Source organism: Rhinopithecus roxellana, chromosome 1 (genome assembly GCF_007565055.1).
Source record: "Rhinopithecus roxellana isolate Shanxi Qingling chromosome 1, ASM756505v1, whole genome shotgun sequence".
Classification (NCBI taxonomy): domain Eukaryota; kingdom Metazoa; phylum Chordata; class Mammalia; order Primates; family Cercopithecidae; genus Rhinopithecus; species Rhinopithecus roxellana.
In genome coordinates this window covers 130,864,285-130,876,909 of record NC_044549.1, presented here as the reverse complement: position 1 = coordinate 130,876,909, position 12,625 = coordinate 130,864,285, and positions in this window count along the sequence as shown.

The following is a 12,625-nucleotide window of genomic DNA, read 5'->3' as shown; positions in this document are numbered from 1 at the left end:
TTAGATGGAGTCTTGCTCCGTTGCGCAGGCTGGAGTGCAATGGCGTGATCTCGGGTCACCATAACCTCTACCTCCAAGGTTCAAGTGATTCTCCTGCCTCAGCCTCCCGAGTAGCTGGGACTACAGGCACACATCACCATGCCCAGCTATTTTTTTTTGAGATGGAGTCTCACTCTGTCACCAGGCTGGAGTACAGTGGCACGATCTTGGCTCACTGCAACCTCCACCTCCCGGGTTCAAGCGATTCTCCTGCCTCAGCCTCCTGGGTAGCTGGGATTACAGGTGGTGTCACCACGCCCAGCTAATTTTTGTATCTTTGGTAGAGACAGTTTCACCATGTTGGCCAGGATGGTCTCGATCTCTTGACCTCGTGATCCACCTACCTTGGTCTCCCAAAGTGTTGGAATTACAGGTGTGAGCTACTGTGCCCTGCCAATCTTTGTATTTTTAGTAGAGACAGTTTCACTATGTTGGCCAGGCTGGTCTCGAACTCCTGACCTCGTGATCCACCCGCCTCGGCCTCCCAAAGTGCTGGGATTATAGGCATGAGCCACTGCACCTGACCTTATAACATCATATATATATATATATCCTTCTAGTGTTTTCACCATGTATCTGCATGATATGATATCTCTCTAAGCCCCATGTTCTAGTCTGAAGCATGGGGGTGATAAAACCTACTTCTTAAGGAAAGTTTTGCTGGGCACCATGGCTCACACCTATGAATTCCGCAACTCAGAAGACTGAGGCAGAAGGATCGCTTGAAGCCAGGAGTTGGAGATCAGGCTGGACAACATAACTAGGCCCCATCTCTAAATAAATAAGCAAGCTGGGCATGGTGGTACACACCTGTGGTCCTAGCTACTTGCAAGGCTGTCGTAGAAGGATTACTTGAGCACAGGAGTTTGAGGCTGCAGTGAGCCATAATGGTGCCACTGCACCCCAGCTTGGGTGACAGAGCAAGACCCTGACTCAAAAAAGAAAGAAAAGAACAGTTTTGTAGATGAAACTGTCCTGGGGTAAAGTGGGTTGTCTCAGGAGGTAGTGAGCTGCCCCTCACCTAAAGGGCCAAAGAAGAGGCATGAGGGTTCTTGCCGAGGATGAGATAAGAGCATTGTGTGAAGTATTGAAACAATTCTCTTTTCTCTCTGCACAGTGAGGGAGATTGGAAAAATGACAGTTTAATCCAGAATTCACTTGGTTACAGCCTTCTTAAATAATTATATTTCCGTCCCTGCTGGATCACAGTTAAAACAAAAGTCCTAAGTACAAACCTGTGTACTATTACAATATATAAGCTTCACCTATGTTGTAAAAATGTGGGAATTTCTTTAAATTCTGCTCCTCTCTTTGAAATTCTGATATTCTGCATCCTTCCCATGAGAGGAAAATACATTGTCACACTAAAATGAAATAAAGCTTGTATGAAGTTGTGCGACAGTGCGTTGAGTCTCTCAATTGGAAGTCCCTCAAACCTAGTATACTTGCTCCACATGCTCCAAACAGAATAACATGCCTTTTGACAATTGAGTATTAATGACACTTTTAGTCAAGTGGAAACTGTAGACCCCTGTAGTGGATTGAATAGGGGCTCCCACAACAATTCAGTGTTCACCTGTAACCTCAGAGTGTGACCCAGGGCCAGGTGCAGTGGCTCATGCCTGTAATCCCAGCACTTTGGGAGGCCAAGGCCAGGGGATGACTTGAGCCTAGGAGTTCAAAACCAGCCTGGGCAATATAGTGAGATGCCATCTCTACTAAAAAAAAAAAAAAAAAAAAAAAAATTAGTTAGGCATGGTGGTGGCATGCCTGTAGTCCCAGATACTTGAGAGGCTGAGGTAGGAGGATAACTTGAGCATAGGAGCTAGTTTACAGTGAGCTATGATTGCACCACACAGAACTCTAGCCTGGGTGACAAAGCAACACCCTGTCTAAAAAATAAATAAATAAATAAATAAATAAATAAATAAATAAATAAATGAAGTGTGACCTTTTTTGGAAATAGGGCTTTTGCAGATACAATTAGTTAAGATAAGGTATAGTCAGTCTAGGTGGCTCATGCCTATAATCCCAGCACTTTGGGAGGATGAGATGGGCAGATTGCTTGAGCCCAGGAGTTTGAGGCCAGCCTGGGCAACATGGTAAAGCCCCATCTCTACAAAAAAAAAAAAAAAAAAAACAAGGCCGGGCTTGGTGGCTCATGCCTGTAATCCCAGCACTTTGGGAGGCCCACGCGGGTGGATCATCTGAGGTCAGGAGTTCAAGACCAGCCTGGCCAAGATGGAGAAACCCCGTCTCTACTAAAAATAACAAAAAATTCGCTGGGCGTGGTGACGGACGCCTATAATTCCAGCTACTCCAGAGGCTGAGGCAGGAGAATCGTTTGAACCCGGGAAGTAGAGGTTGCAGTGAGCCAAGATCATGCCATTGCACTCCAGTGTAGACGACAAGAGCAAAACTCAGTCTCAATAAATAGGTACATACATACATACATACATACATACATACATAGCCAGGTATGGTAGTTTGCGCCTGTAGTGCCAGCTACTAGGAAGGCTAAGGTGGGAGAATCGCTTGAACCTGGGAGGCAAAGGTTGCAGTGAACCCAGATTGTGCCACTGCACTCCACCTCTTTGACAGAGTGAGATCCTGTCTCAAAAAATAAAATAAAATAAAATATAGGCTGGGTATGGTGGCTCATGCCTGTAATCCTAGCACTTTGGAAGGCCAAGGCAGGAAGATCCCATGAACTCAGGAGTTGGAGACCAGCCTGGGCAATATAGGGAGATGCTGTCTTATATAGAAAGAAAAAAATAAAAATAAAAAATAAATTAAGATGAGGTTATACTAGATTATGGTATGCCCTAAATCCAATCACTTATATGTTTATAAGAAGAGGACAGACCCACAGGGAAAAAGGCCACACGAAAGACACAGAGATAGGAGTGAGGAGTAAGGGAACTACAAGGTAAGGAACACCAAGAATTGTTGGGAGCCACCGGCAGCTGGAAGAGGCAAGGAAGAATTCTTCCCTAGAGTCTTCCAAAGGAGCTTGACCCTACCAACACCTTGATTTTGGAATTCTGGCCTCCAGCACTGTGAGAGAATAAGTTTCTGTTGTTTTAAGCCCCCAGTTTGTGGTAGTTTGTTACAGCAGCCCTAAGAAACAAATACAAGCTGTTAGAAATATTTTGGGGTAAGCTGGGTGTGGTAGCTCATACCTGTAATCCCAGCACTCTGGGAGGCCGAGGGGGGTGGATTACCTGAGGACAGGAGTTCGAGACCAGCCTGGCCAACATGGCGAAACCCCGTCTCTACTAAAAGTACACGAATTAGCTGGGCATGGTGGTGGGTGCCTGTAATCCCAGCTACTGGGGAGACTGAGGCAGGAGAATTGCTTGAACCCAGGAAGCAGTGAGCCAAGATTGGCCACTGTACTGCAGCCTGGGTGGCAGAACAAGACTCCATCTCAAAAAATATAGGCCAGGTGTGGTGGCTCACACCTGTAATCCCAGCACTTTGGGAGGCTGAGGTGGGCGGATCACGAGGTCAGGAGATCAAGACCATCCTGGCTAACATGGTGAAACCCCATCTCTACTAAAAATACAAAAAATTAGCCAGGCATGGTGGCAGGCGCCTGTAGTCCCAGCTACTCAGGAGGCTGAGGCAGGAGAATGGTGTGAACTCAGGAGGCAGAGCTTGCCGTGAGCCGAGATTGTGTCACTGCACTCCAGTCTGGATGACAGAGTGAGACTCTGTCTCAAAAAAAAAAGTGTATATTTTTTGGGGGGGGTAGTATTTTTACTATTATTTCTCATGATCATGTTTCTCCTTCCTTAGATTCTTTCTGGGCCTTTTGGTCCCACCCTATCCACCTGATGGAAGCCCATACCATGAGGGTATTTCTGGGATTCATTCTATTTAAAAAAAACTGATAAATTACTGTATCAGTCTGTTTTCACACTGCTGATAAGTACATACCTGAGACTGGGTAATTTATACAGGAAAAATAGTTTAATGGACTTACAGTTCCACATGGCTTGGGAGGCCTCACGATCAAGACAGAGGGCAAGGAGGAGCAAGTTATGTCTTACATGAATGGCAGCAGGCAAAGTGAGAGAGCTTGTGCAGGGAAACTTTATCTTATAGAGCCATCAAATCTCACGAGACCCACCCATTATCACGAGAACAGCACAGGAAAGACCTGACCCCATGATTCAATCAATTCCCACCAGGTCCCTCCCACGACACATGGGAATTCAAGATAAGGTATAAGATTCAGGACACTGCCAAACTATATCAATTACCAAAAAAAGAATGAGAAAGATCTATGTGAACAGGCATGGTAAAATCCTCAAGACCTGCCAAAATGTCACCAAAAAACAAGTTTAGAGTAGAATTTTACATATGTGGGAAAAGTACACATACACACATATGTATACACACCTACATTCACATATGTACATATAGTATAGGTAGGAACATAAATGCACGTAAAAGAAAGATCTGGGCAGGCGCAGTAGCTCACACCTTTAATCCCAGCAGTTGGGAGGCTGAGGCAGGCGGATTGCTTGGGCTAAGGAGTTTGAGACCAGCCTGGGCAACATGGCAAAACCCCATCTTTATTAAAAATATAAAAATTTGCCAGGCATGGTGGTGAGCACATATGCTTGGATTGCTTAAGCCCAGGAGGTAGAGGTTGCAGTGAGCTGAGATTGCGCCACTGCACTCTAGCTTAGGTGACAGAGTGAGAACTTGTTCAAAAAAAGAAAGAAAGAGAGAGAGAGAGAGAAAGAAAAAGAAAGAAAGAAAGAAAGAAAGAAAGAAAGAAAGAAAGAAAGAAAGAAAGAAAGAAAGAAAGAAAGAAAGAAAGAAAGAAAGAAAGAAAGAAAAGACTGATTTGGAAAGATACATACCTAACTGCAAATGATAATTATCTCTGAGGATGCTACCAGGATCCCAACAGAATGAATTTCATCTTTTATTCAGTGTAATTCTAGAGTATATTACATTTGCAATAAAAGGTTTAAATATATTTTAAATTTTATTATTTTATTTTCTTTATTAATATTACTATTTTTGAGACAGGGTCTCAGTTCCATCACCCAAGTTGGAGTGCAGTAGCATGATCTTGGTTCACCGCAGCCTCAACTTCTATGGTTTAGGGACTCCTCCACCACACCTGGCTAATCTTTGTGTATTTTTAGTAGAGACGTGGTTTCACCATGTTGCCCAGGCTGGTCCTAAACTCCTGGGCTCAAGCAAACCTCTAGTCTTGGCCTCCCAAAGTGCTGGGATTACAGGCATGAGCCACTGAGCCCAGCCTTAATATATATTTTTAAAGGCTTAAAACCAGTGATATAGCACATTTATCAAACATTATACTCTAGCCCCAGACAAATTAGCTGCCTTTGAAAGGAAAATAGTGGGCCGGGTGCAGTGGTTCACGCCTATAATCCTAGCACTTTGGGAGGTAGAGGCTGGTGGATCACCTGAGGTCAGGAGTTCAAGACCAGCCTGGCCAACACGGTGAAACCCCATCTCTACTAAAAATACAAAAATTAGCCAGGTGTGGCGGCAGACACTTGTAATCTCAGCTACTCTGGAGGCTGAGGCAGAAGAATCGCTTGAGCCTAGACGAGGCGGAGGTTGCAATGAGCCAAGATTGTGCCGTTGCACTCCAGCCTGGGCAACAAGTCTCAAAAAAAAAAAAAAAAAAAAAAAAAGGAAAATAGTGTAGCAGTTAGTTAAGAACACGAAGTTTAGATTCAAATCAAGGCTCTACCCTCTACCTGCCTGTAACTTTGAACAAGTTATTAAGCTTCTCTGTGTCTTAGGTTCCTTATCTCTAAAATATGGACAATGATATTGGTAGAACCCATCTTAGAGGCTATTGCAAGGATTAAATAAGTTAACATATATACAAATTGTTTAGGTAAATGTTGGACTATAGAAATGTTATTATACAGAAAAACATAAAGAAAAATAATGCCATCACTAGATATATTTATTATTAACATTTTGTTGTATGTATTCTTAATCTTGTTTGCTTTTTTTGTTTGGTTGGTTTTTTTTTTTTTTTTTTTTTTTTTTTTTTTTCCGCTCTGTCACCCAGGCTGGAGTGCAGTGGTGTGATCTTGGCTCACTGCAACCTCTGCCTTCCGGGTTCCCACCATTCTCCTGCCTCAGTCTTCTGAGTAGCTAGGATTACAGGCACCCGCCACCACACCCAGCTAATTTTTTGTATTTTTTTTTTTTTGTTTTTTTTTTTTTTTTTTTTTTTTGAGACAGAGTCTAGCTCTGTCGCCCAGGCTGGAGTGCAGGAGTGCAGTGGCACGATCTTGGCTCACTGCAAGCTCCGCCTCCCGGGTTCATGCCATTCTCCTGCCTCAGCCTCCCAAGTAGCTGGGACTAGAGGTGCCCACCACCATGCCCGGCTAATTTTGTTTTTGTATTTTTAGTAGAGATGGGTTTCACTGTGTTAGCCAGGATGGTCTCAATCTCCTGACCTTGTGATCCGCCCACCTCGGCCTCCCAAAATGCTGGGATTACAGGCATGAGCCACCGCGCCCAGCCTATATTTTGTAGTTTTAGTAGAGATGGGGTTTCACTGCATTGGCCAGGCTGGTCTCGAGCTCCTGACCTCGTGATCCGCCCGCCTCGGCTTCCTAAAGTGCTGAGATTACAGGCATGAGCCACTGCACCCGGCCTTGTTTGTTTGAGATAGGGTCTCACTCTGTCATCCCTTCTGGAGTGCAGTGGCACAATCAAAGCTCACTGCACCCTCAATTTTCCAGGCTAAAGCGACCCTCTCTCCCCAGCCCCCTGAGTAGCTGGGACTACAGGTGCATGCCACCATGTCCGGCTAATTTTTTACAAATTTTTAATAGAGATGAGGTCTCACTACGTTGCCCAGGTCTCAAGCTCCTGAGCTCAAGCAATCCTCCTGCCTTGGCCTCCCAAAGTGCTGGTATTACAGGCATGAGCCACTGTGCCTGGCAATTCCAATTTTTCTTTTTAACCTATGCTTTTATACCTTCTGCTTAACAAAAATGAGATATTGTAACCCTTTTTCTCCTCCACTTAACTGTATGTGGGGAACATTTTCCTACAGCATAAACTCTTCTTGTCTGTCATTTGTAAACGTTGCATAGCATCTCACTGTATGGATGTTTGATTCAACAAGCCCTCTACTCTTGAACATTGAATTCCCTCCTAATTTTTTTGTTTGTTATTATAAATAGTGCTGTGATTAGCAAATGTCATAGGAAAAAATGGCCACATTATTTTGTACCTCCTCCAATCAAGAAGTAGCATCTATTTCTCCAACCCTGAATGGGCTTGATCATGTGACTTGCTTTGCCCAGTGTGGACGTTGGTAAATGTGTTGCAAGCAGAAGCTTGAAAAAAGTGTTTATGACCAGGCATGTTGGCTCATGCCTGTAATCCCAGTACTTTAGGAGGCCAAGGCGGGTGGATCACCTGAGGTCAGGAGTTCGAGGCCAGCCTGGCCAACATGGACAAACCGTCTCTACTAAAAATACAAAATTAGGCATGGTAGCACATGCCTGTAATCCCAGCTACTTGGGAGGCTGAGGCAGGAGAATCGCTTGAACCCAGGACGCGGAGGTTGCAGTGAGCCAAGATCGCACCATTACACTCCAACCTGGGCAACAAGAGAGAAACTCCGTCTCAAAAAAAAAGTGTTTATGTACTGGGGCTTGCCCCTTCTTTGTTGCTGAGAATCCTAAGGCCACCATATGAAGAAGCCTGGGCAAGTCTACTGGAAGAGAAGATAATACACAGAGACACTGTTTAGACATCCCAGCTGAAGCCCCAAAATGGAAATGAAGCCATACTAGACCGTGCTAAACCATCCAGCTCCTGCTGAGCTGGCCAATCCCAAAGCATCACAGAACATGAGAAATAATCAATATTTGTTATTTTAATCCAGTTTGAGATGATTTGTTACACAACAAAAGCTAATTGATATAAATATCCCATGGATAATGATTATTTCCTGGAACAATTTCCTAGAAGTACATTTTCTGGGTCAAAGAGTGTGCACACTTTTATGCCTTTTGGTTCATATTGCCAAAAAGGTTGTATCAACTTCTAAGCTACCAGCAATGTATGAGTGTTCACATCTTCCATCTTTATCTATACTGGACATTGATGTTTCTTTTGTTTTTGAGATGGAGTGTTGCTCTATCGCCCAGGCTGCGGTGCAGTGGCACCATCTTAGCTCAGTGCAACCTCCATCTCCCAGATTCAAGCAATTCTCCTGCCTCAGCCTCCGCGTAGCTGGGATTACAGGCACCCACCACCACACCCGGCTAATTTTTGTATTTTTAGTAGAGGCTGGGTTTCACCATGTTGGCCAGGCTGGTCTCGAACTCTTGACTTCAGGTGACCCGCTCAGCTTAGCCTCCCAAAGTGCTGGGATTACAGGCATGAGCCACCACACCAGGCCTCGTTGATGTTTCTTGTAATCTTCATGACTATATTGTGTTTGTAAATTTAACACACAAGCCATTGTCCATTCCCTCTCAATTCACAATCAATTTAGACAAAAAATGAGATTATCCCTGTAGGAAAAAAGACCAAAAAGGTTATTTAGTAGGAAAAAAAGATCAAAAAAAGATTATCCATGTAGGAAAGGAAGAGTAGAAGAGAGAGAAAATAGGAGAATAAGAGAGAAACAGAGTCAAAGATGATAAATACAGAGAAAGAAAATAGAAATATAAAATAGAGCAACTTCCAAGACTCTTATACATAGGGTATTTAACATGTAGTCAGAAATGGTTATGGGGGGCTGGGCATGGTGGCTCAGGCCTACAGCACTTTGGGAGGCCAAGGCAGGAGGATTACTTGAGCTCAGGAGTTTGAGACCAACCTGGGCAACATAGTGAGACCTCATCTGTATGAAAAAAAAAAAAAGGCCAGGTGTGATGGCATGCACTTGTAGTCCCACCTACTTGGGAGGCTGAGGTGGAAGAATCGCTTGAGCATAGGAGGTTGAGGCTGCAGGGAGCTCTGATAATGCCAGCCTGGGTGATAGAGCAGACCCTGTCTCTAAAAATTTGAAGGAAGGAAAGAAGGAAGGGAGGGAGGGAGGGAGGGAGGGAGAGAGGGAGAGGAGGGATGGTTATGGGTCTAAAAATAATTTAGGTCATGAAAGAGACTTGAAAAGAAAATGTCCATTTAGGCCAAGCCTAGTGCATCTGAGAGCACTGTAAAAATAGGTAACAGGCTCTATCATATGTGGTTGCATTTAATTCTCACAGCAACTCTCTAAGACAGGGGTGATTGTTCCCATTTTATAGATGAGAAAAATTAACAGAGCTTTCAAATAACTTGATAAAGATGATACAGCTGATAAAGAATTGAATCCAGATTTGAGCCCAAGTCTGCCTGTCTTGGAAATTTATGTATTTCCACTTATTCTTCCTAGAAGGGATGTAGCAAAACACTAGCAACTAATGCAGGGAGGAAGTGTAGCCTCCTTTTGATTCATATTGTTAAACTGCTCTCCAGAAAGGAACCATACTCCCTGGGTTTGAATCCCAGCTCTGCCACTTACAAGCCATATAACTCTTAGTGTTTCTATGCCTCAGTTTCCTCATCTGTAGAATAGCTTCATAAGTGTCATGAGTGCATAAGATGTAAACCACTTAGCGTAGTGGCTGCCACATAGTAAAGTGCTGTCTAAACTTGCTGTTGCAGTGACCCTGGGAATATTTCTAATGATCCTGTTGCCAGGTGGCCCATACACAGTAGCTTTCATTATGCAATCATGCACCACATAACAAACTTTATGTCAATGATGGACTGCATGTATAATAACAGTGGTCTCATAAGATTATAATGCTGTAAGCCAGGCACAGTGGCTCACATCTGTAATCCCAGCACTTTGGGAGGCCAAGGCGAGCAGATCACTTGAGGTCAGGTGTTCAAGACCAGCCTGGCCAACATGGTGAAATCCCGTCTCTACTGAAAATACAGAAATTAGCTGGGTATGGTGGTGCATGCCTGTAGTCCCCACTACTTGGGAAGCTGAGGCAGGAGAATTGCTTGACCCCAGGAGGTGGAGGTTGCAGTGAGCCAAAATTGCGCCACTGCACTCCAGCTTGGCAACAGAGCAAGACTCCGTCTCAAACACACACACACACACACACACACACACACACACACACACACACACACACACACAATGAGTGCCCATTATGTGCCATGCACTGTCCCATATACTTTACAAGTACTATTTCATTTAATTCTCACAACTAGCCTTTGAAGTAGGTATTAGTCTTTTTTTTTTTTTTTTTTGAGACAGAGTTTTGCTCTTGTTGCCCAGATTGGAGTGCAGTGGCACGATCTCAGCTCACTGCAACCTCCACCTCCTGGGTTCAAGCGATTCTCCTGTCTCAGTCTCCCGAGTAGCTGGGATTACAGGCATGTGCCACCACACCCGGCTAATTTTTTGTATTTTTGGTAGAGACAGGGTTTCATCATGTTGACCTGGCTGATCTTGACCTCCTGACCTCAGGTGATCCACCTGCCCTGAGGTGATCCACCTGCCTCGGCCTCCCAAAGTGCTAGATTACAGGCATGAGCCACCGTGTGTGGCCTGAAGTAGGTATTCTCATTTCCATTTTACAAATGAGGAAACTGAATCTGGATCCAGAATCCTTTATCCTTACCGTGACACTGTACTGTCTCCAGTTTGAGAACTATGCAATTTTGGGGTGAAAATGCCAACAAAAGCAATGTAACACTTCTCAGCCTGCTTCATTCATCATCCACTCTTTCTTAGCTGCAAGAACATTCTGTATTAGATCCACTGCAGCAAGTTGTCTGAGAACTGAGGTGAGATCAATAAATGGATTATGGGCCAGGCATGGTGACTCATGCCTGTAATCCCAGCATATTGGGAGGCCAAGGTGGGAGGATTGCTTAAGGCCTGGAGTTCAAGACCAGCCTGGGCAAGATGATGAGACCCTGTTTCTACAAAAAAAGTTTTAAAAATTAACCAGGCACAGTGGCACCTGTCTGTAGTCCCAGCTACTAGGGAGGCTCAGGTGGGAGGATTGCTTGAGCCCAGGAATTTGAGGCTGCAGTGAGTTATGATCATGTCACTGCACTCCAGCCTGAGCCACAAAGTGAGACACCCTTCTCTTATTTTATTTATTTTTTTGAGACCAAGTTTCACTCTTGCCCAGGCTGGAGTGCAGTGGCACAATCTCAGCTCACTGCAACCTCCACCCCCCCCCCCAGGTTCAAGCGATTCTCCTGTCTCAGCCTCCCAAGTAGCTGGGATTACAGGCGTCCGCCACCATGCCTGGCTAATTTTTGTATTTTTAGTAGAGATGGGTGAAACCATGTTAGCTAGGCTGGTCTTGAACTCCTGACCTCGTGATCCCCCCGCCTTGGCCTCCCCAAGTGCTGAAATTACAGGTGTGAGCCACTGTGCCCGGTTGACACCCTTCCTGAGAGAAAGATGAGAAAGAGAGAGAGAGAGAAAGAGAGAAAGAGAGAAAGGAAGGAAAGAAAGAAAGAAGGAAGAAAGAAAGAAAGAAAGAAAGAAAGAAAGAAAGAAAGAAAGAAAGAAAGAAAGAAAAGGAAGAAAAGGAAGAAAAAGAAAGAAAGAAAGAAAGAAAGAAAGAAAGAAAGAGAAAGAAAGAAGAGAGAGAGAGAGGGAGGGAGGGAGGAAGGAAGGAAGGAAATGGATTATGTGTTTGCTACCCATTCAAGCCTTCTCGGGTCAAATTCTTGTACTCTCTCAGTGGGGGTGGGGGTGGAGGATGGGAAGAAGAAGATGAAGCGCACTCTCTTTTCCTTTTTTTTTTTTTGAGTTGTAAAACACTAGGCACTTTTCAGTGCAGCAGACTGCAATAACACCAGGCCTGATTAAGGAATGACAATATGGAAGGCAGATGGCAGATGCATGGGTGCCACACTATTGCTTTTCAGTTAAATATTGCTTGGTGTTAGTTTTTTTTCTCCTTGTAAATCTCCCAAATAAAACGGTTTGCTTTCCCCAAGTTAGAAGTGTTAGCACGTCTTTTCTTTAAATATCTGTGCATGGCTGTTTTTTTCCCTGCCAATTTGTCACCATCTGTAACCCTCCCTTTATGAGATGATCTGATGACAGCAGTTATCTTGGAGAGTAGAAGTGCGGTCTTGAAGCGCCATGGAAGAGTGGAGTCAGTGTGGGCTGTGTGTGTGTGGAGTGTATTCTCCCCCTGCACTTGGTGTGTGTACGTACAGAAACAGTGTGTGTGTGTGTGTTGGCTCTGGGTGTGTTGTGCGTGTGTACACTGTGTGTGAGTATGCAGAGTGTGTACATTCTGTGGGCATTTCATGTGCGCGTGGACTGTGTGCTGGGCATCGTGCCTGCCCGTGTCCTTGGAGTCTATGTGCTCTCCGCACATAGGTAGGTACCAAAGGTAGGTACCACGTGCACACCCTGAATGTGGGTGAACTGCCTGTGTGCTCTGTATTCGCCAGCTGAAGAGGGGCTGTGTGGACTACTGTGGGAAGACGTTCCTCAGGAGGGCATAATTTCTCTAAAGTGCTTAAAGGGGACGGAGACAGCCTGAAATTTGGGGGAAGTAGGCCAAGGAAT